The following is a 10,666-nucleotide window of genomic DNA, read 5'->3' as shown; positions in this document are numbered from 1 at the left end:
ATATGTCCAGGACCATTCCTAAGGAAAGTAGAAGTCCTAATATTGAACGCCAGCCTTTAGTAACTATATTATGATTTGATATTTTATCGTAATGTTTCTCAACCTCAGCAACTTTAAGTTACTTGGATTTCAACTCCCAGACTTCCTCAGCCTGCATATTGGCTGAAGTATTTTGGGAAGTGAAGTTCACACATCTTAAAGTTGCTGAGGTTGAGAAACACTCTTTATATTTTACAGTTGGGTATTTCAGGATCTGGTATATTAGAATGATGGTTAATGCATCCTCTCAGTGTTTTCACATCAGCTTATGCTTTAGGTGCATCAAAATGATTTCCTAATTAGCTGGTTTATGGTGTGAGCTGGGTTAAATTGCATGATAAATGACTTGAAACATCTAGAACTGTTAAAAACAATTGATGATGTGATACAGTTTTAAATTACTGTATTTCAGGAGTACTGTAGACTATACCAGCTTCACAATGTTTCTGATTCATGAATATTACAGTTGGAACTTGAAGATAGAATGCCGCGTGTACCTTGCAGTGATCTTAAATGATTTCCATGTTTACAAAGTAAAAGAAAAAATCAATGATCTGTTACCCTACAGTTTTGAGCAATATTAATACTGACACTTCTTCTCTGACAATTTGCAGTAACGGTTTTACCTATGGGCTTAAGCAATATACCATTGATACTTCTGACAATGCCTTAAATTTGTAGTCAGTTAATACATTTTATTATGCACTGAATAGAAGTTGATGCAAATATGGATGGGACGATGATGATGAAGATACAAATATGAATAGGATGATGATGCAAATGTGAATAGGATAATACAAATATGATTTGATAGATTAGTGAGAAAAGTTGTTACTGTATAAAACAATGCTTCTCATCCAAGGAACAAAGGCAGGGAGATAGAAAGAAGGCAAGGAAAATTTTTCAAAGAGAAGCCATTGGCACCAAATAGTTGATTTAACAGTGTGATGTACTTTAATTACATAGCAGAGGCATTATTTCAAATATATATGTGCAGGACAAATGACTCCCATTTCTATAAGATCATTTTTGCATACACATTAAAAGAAAATGCACAATTAACCATAGTTCTGAATCTCTGTAGATATACAAAGATTTCATAGATTTTTTTAAAGAAAAACAGCTGATATTTAGCCTGGTTGGTCCTTTCACAGAGCCATTCCTACAGCTCAAAATAAAAAAGTAAAGTGACTGTCCAATACCAGACTGGAACCACTACCAGTAGTAAAATACCCCAAAATGTTTTCATGCTGCAGTGGCTATCACAAGATCACACAATCAAGGACAAAAAAAAGAACTATCATGGACAAAAAGGGTTTTAAAATAGTAGAATAAGAACCAAAAAATGTTCAAAGCTGATTGGCAGTCCATGACATCCTCAGTTAATGAGCTAGAGGTTACAGCATGAAATAACACATTAGTACTTGGCCCAAAGCCAATTTAATCTTTAAAGTCCAGATCTTAGTGGGTCCTAAAAGCAAATAGCAAAATAAGGGAATTAGAATATGACCGAGTTCGATATTTAAAACTGCAAATACTGAACAAAAGTAGAGCTACCACATTTTGTATAAATGGAAGCTTTCAAGCTGTTGTCAAATGCCCTTTCATCATTTGCCATGAACTTCAACACCAGAATATCCTAGTAACCTCAATACTCCTAGATTACTTAATACTTGTCTTACTTTCCTTCCCACAACTTTATATATAAACACTTTTTGCTGGATTTTCCCACTCTAGAAAATAATTGGTTGATCCCCACTTCAGTCAGGGCAGGGCTGTGCTGTATATTCCCCACCATTTTTCAGAGAAATATGTTTATTGGTCAGATACTATTATAAACACTCACTGGTAGATCCCCAGAGAGGTGCCTCTATCTTTTGTGAACAATATGTCATTGGCTATTTATCAGCCAATCGGCACCCTTAAGTTATTCTTCTCCCATCAATGAAGACAATACATTATGTTAGCCAGGAAGGACAGTAACCATGACAACATTTCTCTGTCCCAGTAAACCATTAATTTTATATGGAAGATCTGAATAATTCAAAGAATTCCAATGAGAAAAGACAAAACTTTAATTAAAATGCTTTGCTATAATCCTATTTGAAGATAACTAAAAGCAAAGTAGAGTAAGATTGCTTTCTCCCAGTGCATACAAGTGGTGTATCATAGACTTCTTTCAGATTCCAAAAATGAGTCTTGGAGAATGTATCAGAGACCATACAAGCAAGGGAAAGGTGTGACAAAATAGGAACAATAAGAGTTAAAAAACCACTTTTGGATTAGAATTGAAAAGACTCAAATTCCCCTTTGTCATGGGAACCCACAAAGTGACTTTGAATCATGATCTATCAAGATCACCTGCGTCTACTTATTTTTCCAGAAATAAAATGAAGAGAGATATCATTGGAGGAAACAGCAGAATGTTGATAAAGTGTGGTATGATGAAACAGAATCTTATGTACCCTACAGGTTAAATATTATAGAACAGAAAAGCAATCTGACAGCACCATTTTCTGAGTTCTGCCTTCCAAATAGGCATTTGAATTTATTTATTTATTTATTTATTTAATTTATAACCCTTCTCCCATAGGACTCAGGGTGGTTCACAAGGTTATTTAAAAAACAGATACAACAGTTACAAAACTTAAAATCAATTAAAAGAATTATATAAACCTTGCAATAAAACCCCAGTTAAAAAAACAGTTAAAATCCCAATTAATATGCTCAGACGAGGCCAGAGAGCTCAAAGAGCCAGGTCTTCAGGTCCCGGCGGAATGAGCGAAGGTCAGGGGCAGTCCTAAGCTCTACAGGCAGCTGATTCCAGAGGGCCGGCGCACCCACAGAGAAGGCCCTCCCCCTGGGTATTGTCCGCCGGCAATCTTTTACCGGCGGTATCCTGAGAAGACCCTCCCTGTGGGAGCGCACAGGACCAAGGGAGCTTGATGCCGGCAGCAGGTGCTCCCTCAGATATCCTGGACCCAAGCCATTTAGGGCTTTATAGGTCATCACCAGCACCTTGAATCTTGAAGTTATGATTTGCCCAGTAAAAGGGACAGATGGCTCAAAAGACAATACCTTAAAAGTCTACAGATGTTAAGTCATCTGGGCTGGGCTCCGGATCCTCTTTTTCCCAGAGGTGGATGATCACCAAAGAACCAGATATGCAGACCAATCTTGATTGCTGTCGGAGGTTTATTTACTGGGGGCGAAATACTTTTTTTCTCTGCATTTGCCAAATGCTTTTAATTCGAAATAATCAGAAGAGCACCCGCCAGGGAGAACATTACAACATAAATTAGAAATTACATGTCCAAAATTTTAATTTCAATGATCTCTTGTTAAAAATTTTAGTGTTAGTAACTTCACCTGTTTGTTAATCCATTTACAATACCCCTTGCATGTGTTACCCCTTTGAGGATTTATGACCAGAGCTCCTTCCATTACACCAAAAGCTGCTTTCAAAGACTCTGTAACTTCTTGGAACAATGTTTTTGTGAACATACCGGTAATAAAATTACTGGTCACTCTCAAGTAGCACTTTTAGGCATTGAATTGAAATTGCTAAAGAGAAAGACACATTTTATTCACTTCAAGGAAATCTGTGTGCACATGTATACACACAGATGATCAGTGAATTGCATCTTGAATTCTAATTTTTCATTCATTTTGTTTTCAAAATAATTTCTCAAAAAAAAGTCACAGATAAGATTTCTATAGAATCATATATACTGTCAAAATGTTAATTGTATGTATGCTTGGATGTAACAATATTTTACTTGTGTAATTGACCAATCAATTGAAAATGGGTCACATAAAACATAGTGAAGATTTTTAACTGTTGGCAGCCTTAATTTAAATGCTTACATTTTTCAAATACTAAAAATAAAACAGGAAGGAAATTACACAAAGTCAGAATTTCACTCCTAACAAATAAACAATCAAAATGAATAAATGAATAAGACTTTAACAAATGTTTTAAAATTGACAATCTAATAAACCTGGTTATTTTAGAGGAAATAAATTGCAATAGTGAAACTTAACTTGCAGTTATATAACTGATAACATGGGGAATTGGACAAAGAAAGAAAAGAGTTTATATGAAAATACACAGCATTAATTATATTCATTTACTTCATGATCTAATGTGAGGGCATGTTTTGTCTTAGCATTTAACAACTATAATTTTTGAAAACACTTTATGGATAAATAATTTATTTGTCATATATGCAGAAAATACAGTTGATATCACAGGAAATCATTGTTTGTGATAACAATATCTATATAAAATATTTTATTATTTCTGGGCCAGGCACCATTCCTTCTTGGTTATACATCAGTGAGGACAGGCATGCTACTTCAGTACAGGGATTCTTACATACAAGCTAAAGGAATGTTAATTTAACCATTAACTTTTCTTAAATTTATGTTCATGCTAGATCTTCCTAGAGTCTGTTAGGAGAACAATAGTAAAATGAACTCCATTACTTAAGTAAATTTAATAAGCAAATAAACCCAGTTCTCAGTTAGGCAGTCCAAAAGAGAAAATTTACAGAATTACAGGCCAATAAACATTCTGCTCCTGAGTAAGCATGCTTCACTTCTAATGGTTTGCAAGCACTATTATTTAATATACTGAATGCTTGGAGATCCCAATTCAATTCAGCCATTTTGATTTGATGAGTGGGTTACCTCTAAAGTAAAAATAAAATGAAAAGAATTTTAGAAAGGCTCCTCGGCAGCTGAATAATACTACCTCAGCAATGTTTAAACTTACAGTAATAAATGTTAAAAATTCTAGTTACGCGCCTGGCCTGGCCTAGCCTTGCTTCTCCTCGCCTCCCCTTGTCTTCCCTTTCCCCATTCATGCTAGCTTTCCAAACTACTGTAACTCCACATTTCTAGAATTAAGCGAATAAAAAACTAAGAGCTTGATTAAAATAGGGGGAAACTTAATGGCTGGATGAATATAGCATGCGTCAGCATATGATTTGGTGCAGCAGAAGGGAAGTTCCAGCCTGTAGGACAGATGCATCTTCTGAAGCAACCAACACTTTCCCAAACCATGCCATTCTTCTACAGGACATACAGTAGAAAGAAAATAAAACCATTGTTCTTTTTTCCCCCTTTGGCTTTCAGAATTCTCAAAGCAGAGGGAGAATTGATTCCATATGGCATAGGGAGAAGGAGTTGGTGGCAGAGAAATTCTGCCTTTCTTTACTCAGAAGCAGCAAGGCAGAAGTCACTTAAAGTTTAAAAGCAGGAGGATTCCTGGAGGATATTAAATACTAAGGCTTCAGGCCAGGAGTTTTCTGGGTATCACACAGCTCATCAGAAGTTTGAAGGACACAGTCTTGACTATTCTAGGTTCAGTTCCTCATCTCCTTTCACTATCAAATACATAGTGGAACAGATGGAGTGGAAGATTAGGATCTAAATTCTACTGAGCCTAAAGGCTAGCAGAATGATTATAGCCAAATTGAGCTATGACTTCTAACCTATTAGATATTGTGTAAATAAAGGGGAGGAGGGAACTCATTGTGTGCCCTCAGTTTCTTGGAGGAAGATTTGGATAGCAAGATATCAAGAGAGTATGTTGTGGTGCTGAGAACTTTTTCTGTGCAATCAAATGCTAACAATACTGTGGGGGTTTTTTTGCTTTGTGTTAGTGATACTAGCTTTTATATTTATAACTCAGATTTCTAAAGCACATATTCATAGTAAAAATTGCTTTACCTAAAAATATAATACTTGCAATGCAAATGAAATATATTTTTGAGTTTTTGAAGGTTCTGTGTTGTCAGGATTATACGGTCAGCAAAGAGCAGGTAGTTTCATTTCTACAGAAGCTGCAAATACCATAGCATCTTATTTTCATTTCAGGCTTCCTTACTTTCACTTCCCTGGCAGACACATATTCAAATAAAGTAGCTTGCGAGTCTCCATGTTTATCTTGCTCCAACTGGCCTTTCTAACATTTTATTTCTATGAAAAGCTTAGCTGATCTTTCAGAATAATAAGGCAAAATATTACAATAAATGTATTTCATTTTAACCTTTTTTTAAAAAAAAATTCAAAAGCATTTTCTGCCATAAAGCACTTTCTTCTTGCACACATTTTTAACTTGCCACAGCCATGCGCGGTGATTTGAGCCAAATACATAGAGGTGCATCTACCGTTCACTCTCTGTGTCTTTATCACAGCAAACCCTGGACTAGTTGAAGGTGCCACATATAACATCAAGCAGCTTTCTGCCTTTGTCTTCAGAGGTTTCAAAAAACCTTTGCTATCATTTTACCTTTCTGCTTTCTACCATTGTGCAAAATACTGATTTTATAAAATAAATATAATCCCCCAAATTAAGAGTTACCAAGTAAATAATACATACTATGCAAGTAATTTAAATGAATTAAATTCCTGGTAGCTGCTCACTCCTATCACTTTTTTAAATGTATGTCAACTCCACAGTCCAAGAAAGTAATTCATAGAAGTGGTTCAACTTAATTACATTTACAAGCATGTTTAATATATTAATGTATCTTTATTTCCCACTCCATCTAATAACCTTAGAAGATGGACATTATTCAATGATACTGTCCCCTCCTCAAAAGAAATTATATATATTTACACAAATATGAGCTGCCACTACTGGAAATAAGATTTGTCCCGTGTCTGGGACCAAGCAAGTGTATTCTGAATGCTTAACAAACATTTAACATATATAATCCCACCCCATCTGGCAACACCATGATGTGGAAGGTTGGGTTATATTAAAGCAGTGATCACCAAGGTTCAAGACCGAATTGTACCAATACTCTGCATCGGCATTTTTGTTTTCTCTTAGTGGTACCACTGTAATAATAATTTTGGAAGGACAGCTTAAGCTAAGCAAACAAGATAAAAGAAAACCATCAGTAGTAATCAATATTACGAGTTCATATGAATCCTATCTTCAGAATACCAGGAAACACACTGCTGCTAAAATTCGCGGCAAAGGCAACCATTAACTAGTTTGGGATTAACATATTGATCATGAGGATAAAATTTATAAGAGAAAAGGACTTTGCTTAATATTTTTTGAGATGCTTAAACCTCTTTAGATGTCAACCCTCAATATTGCATGCAGTGATTCTCAACATATTTTGGTGTGTTTGTACCACATACCATACTAATTGTATTCATAGAGTAAATGAACCAGGGTTTTCGTTGGCCAGTGGGTTAAGAAGAGCAATACTCAGTTAAATAACAATTTGATGGTTAACTCATTATGGAACTTGTTCTATAAAAACACTACACTGCATCTGATCCAGCACTGTAGGGCTGCACCAGAATTCTCCATGATTTGTTTATGATGTAGTGATGATTGACTCTGTCAGTTACTAATAAATGGTAAATAAAAAAGTAACCTATAATATTAAAGTACTACATTAGCTAGATCATGATTAAATTACAGTAACATCATCAGCTATAAACCTTTATAGAATCTTCTCAACCGTGCAGTAATTCTCCTAACTATACGATTATGTAGAGCACAAATATTTCTTTGTAAGTGTGAAGCCATACATCAGAAGAGCATTTACTGCTAAAGCTAGATTGAGAGTAAATGCATCTTGGGTTGCTATGAATAAAAGCTCTAGCTTCTCATTACTTTATGACAAGACACAGAAATTCACTTTACTTTTCATTTAAGCTTTTCTGCTCCAGTTTATAGATGTATGCCTTCACGCTTTTATTCCCTTCTTGCTTCAGCCGTACGTAATAAATGATTATAAATTTTCACATTTGACCACCTCTCTGCTAGTCTCATGCTTAATGCACAAAGTTAGGAAGCTGCAGGTAAAAATTTCACAAACACTTTTATTTATGATGTTGTCCTTGGTAACGGAAATTTCAATGTACTGAAATGAAAAGTATGATTAAAAGGATACAACGACCTGACAAGGATAGTAGAGGGCAGCCTTCTATTTCCCACAGAAAATATATAATACTTTTTTGACATCAATTTCATAGAGAATAGACATAGGCTATTCATGAAAAAAAGAGACAAACATGTTTGTAACTTCAGCGCTCTTGTCCCTTAAATGAAACTTCTGCCAAAGCCTGTCGTGACTGAATTAATGAGCTTCTGATCTGAAAATTATTCAGTTGGAAACATAACTAATTTTCAATAAGTGTAAATGCCAAAACAATACAAGATAAATAGAGAAAAGCAGTAGTGGCCTTAAAGCCAGTCTATTTAAAATAAAAAATAAATAAATATTGTATGCATCACTATTTGGTTTCTGTAGTTTATGAATATTTTTTTTTATTTTTTTAAATTATCTTATACATATTTTATATATATTTATATACATTTTATATACATGTTTATATATTAAAGCAACTGGTTCCCCTAGTTGGCAACTCATTTCAAGTCAGTTCAATTAAATTATAATTCGCATAACTTATTTGTATAATTGTACGTTTTACCTAATGCTTTTGTATTTAACTATCATTTCCTTTTCTTTCCTCTTCAAGTACCTCTGTTTTCTGGCTTCGGTACATCACAGGGACTTTAAAAATTCATCTCTGCCAATTATAATATTCTAACAGTAAAGTAATTAAGAACAAATAATAAAATCAGTCTCCTTATGATATATTATTGGTGAATTAAAGTACATATAGTATGTCCATGCAATGCTCTTCTTGTCAGCATTCCAGTTATATTCCATTATGAGGACAATGATAGACTAGATTTGCACATATCTTTAATCTACTGCGTGTGACTGTGTGTGCACATCCAGAAGCATGTGTGTACACATGAGCATATACATATAAATAAGTAATACATTGGTTTCTTCTTTATATTGTATTTAATACATCTGTAATATACTTATATAACTCCTTACTTTATATATAATACCACAAACAAATAATCAATGTTTTCCAAGATTATTTCTATTTGGTTTTTTAAAAAAATTAACATATATTGGTATGAACCTAAAGATACTTATCATTCTACATGAGCATCAATATGATGATTTCTATAATTTCTAATACAACAGGAATGAAATCATACCTTTCTTTCCACTGTACCCATTTGTAGATGGATTAACTCTATAATCTATTTGTTCTGAGAAAGTCTCTAATTCTGATTAGCCAAATTGGTTCAGTTTATTTGTTCAAAGAACTACAATATAGTTATGGGAGAAAAAGTTGTTAGTCTGACTGAAGTTAACATTTTCCTTAGATTTAGTAGATTAATAATAATAGACTAAAATAGTTGACTAAAAATAGTCTATTTTTTTTTCAAAGTATTCCAAAAGACCACAACCTACTACTTGATAAGATAGAAAAATGTGGGCTAGACAGCATCATCACCAGATGGATTCATAGCGGGTTGACTGGCTGTACTCAGCATGTGGTCCTCAATGGAACTGCATCTACATGGAAGGAAGTGTGCAGTGGGGTGCCCCAGGGCTCTGTTCTGGGCCCAGTGCTCTTCAACATCTTCATCAATGATTTGGATAAGGGGATAGATGGGGAACTCATCAAATTTGCAGATGACACCAAACTGGCAGGAATAGCAAACACTCCAGAAGATAGGCTTAAGATACAGGAGGATCTTGACAGACTTGAACATTGGGCGCTATCTAACAAAATGAAATTCAATGGTGAAAAAAGTAAGGTTCTACATTTAGGCAAGAAAAACTAAATGCACAGGTATAGTATGGGTGGTACCTTGCTCAACAGTAGTAACTGTGAGAGGAATCTTGGAGTCTTAGTGGATAATCACTTAAACATGAGCCAGCAGTGTGCTGCAGCTGCCAAAAAAGCCAACACAGTGCTAGGCTGCTTTAACAGAGAGATAGAATCAAGATCATGTGAAGTGTTAATACCAGTTTATAACACCTTGGTAAGGCCACAATTAGAATACTGCATCCAGTTTTGGTCACCACGATGTAAAAAAGATGTTGAGACTCTAGAAAGAGTACAGAGAAGAGCAACAAAGATGATCAGGAGACTGGAGGTTAAAACATATAAAGAACAGTTGCTGGAATCGGGTATGTCTAGTTTAATGAAGAGAAGAATGAGGGGTGACATGACAGCAGTGTTCCAATATCTCAGGGGTTGCCAAAAAGAAAAGGGAGTCAAGCTATTCTCCAAAGCACCTGAAAGCAGGACAAGAAGCAATGGATGGAAACTAATCAAGGAGAGAAGCAACCTAGAACTAAGGAGAAATTTCCTGACAGTTAGAACAATTAACCAGTGGAACAACCTGCCTTCAGAAGTTGTGAATGCTCCAACACTGGAAGATTTTAAAAAGAGACTGGACAACCATTTTTCTGAAATGGTATAGGGTTTCCTGCTTGAGCAGGGGGTTGGACTAGAAGGCCTCAAAGGTCCCTTCCAACTCCATCATTATTATTATTATTGTTATTATTATTATTATTATTAATCACACAGTCAGCCAGATGTTCAGACTGGATTTGGCATTTTTGTCTATCAAGTCCTTACCAAGGACTTGGGATAGGCAGATGTGGATGTTTGATGGTATTATAGATATTGTCGCAGGATGGAAGTAGTTCCTAGTAAGGCCGCCTTTTGCAATTGACTAATGGCGAATTTGTCAATGCCAATGGTGTTC

The sequence above is a fragment of the Vipera berus genome, assembly GCF_964194415.1.
Source record: "Vipera berus genome assembly, chromosome: 3".
Taxonomy (NCBI): Eukaryota; Metazoa; Chordata; class Lepidosauria; order Squamata; family Viperidae; genus Vipera; species Vipera berus.
The sequence above is the reverse complement of the archived record's forward strand: the minus strand, read 5'-3'. Positions refer to the sequence as shown.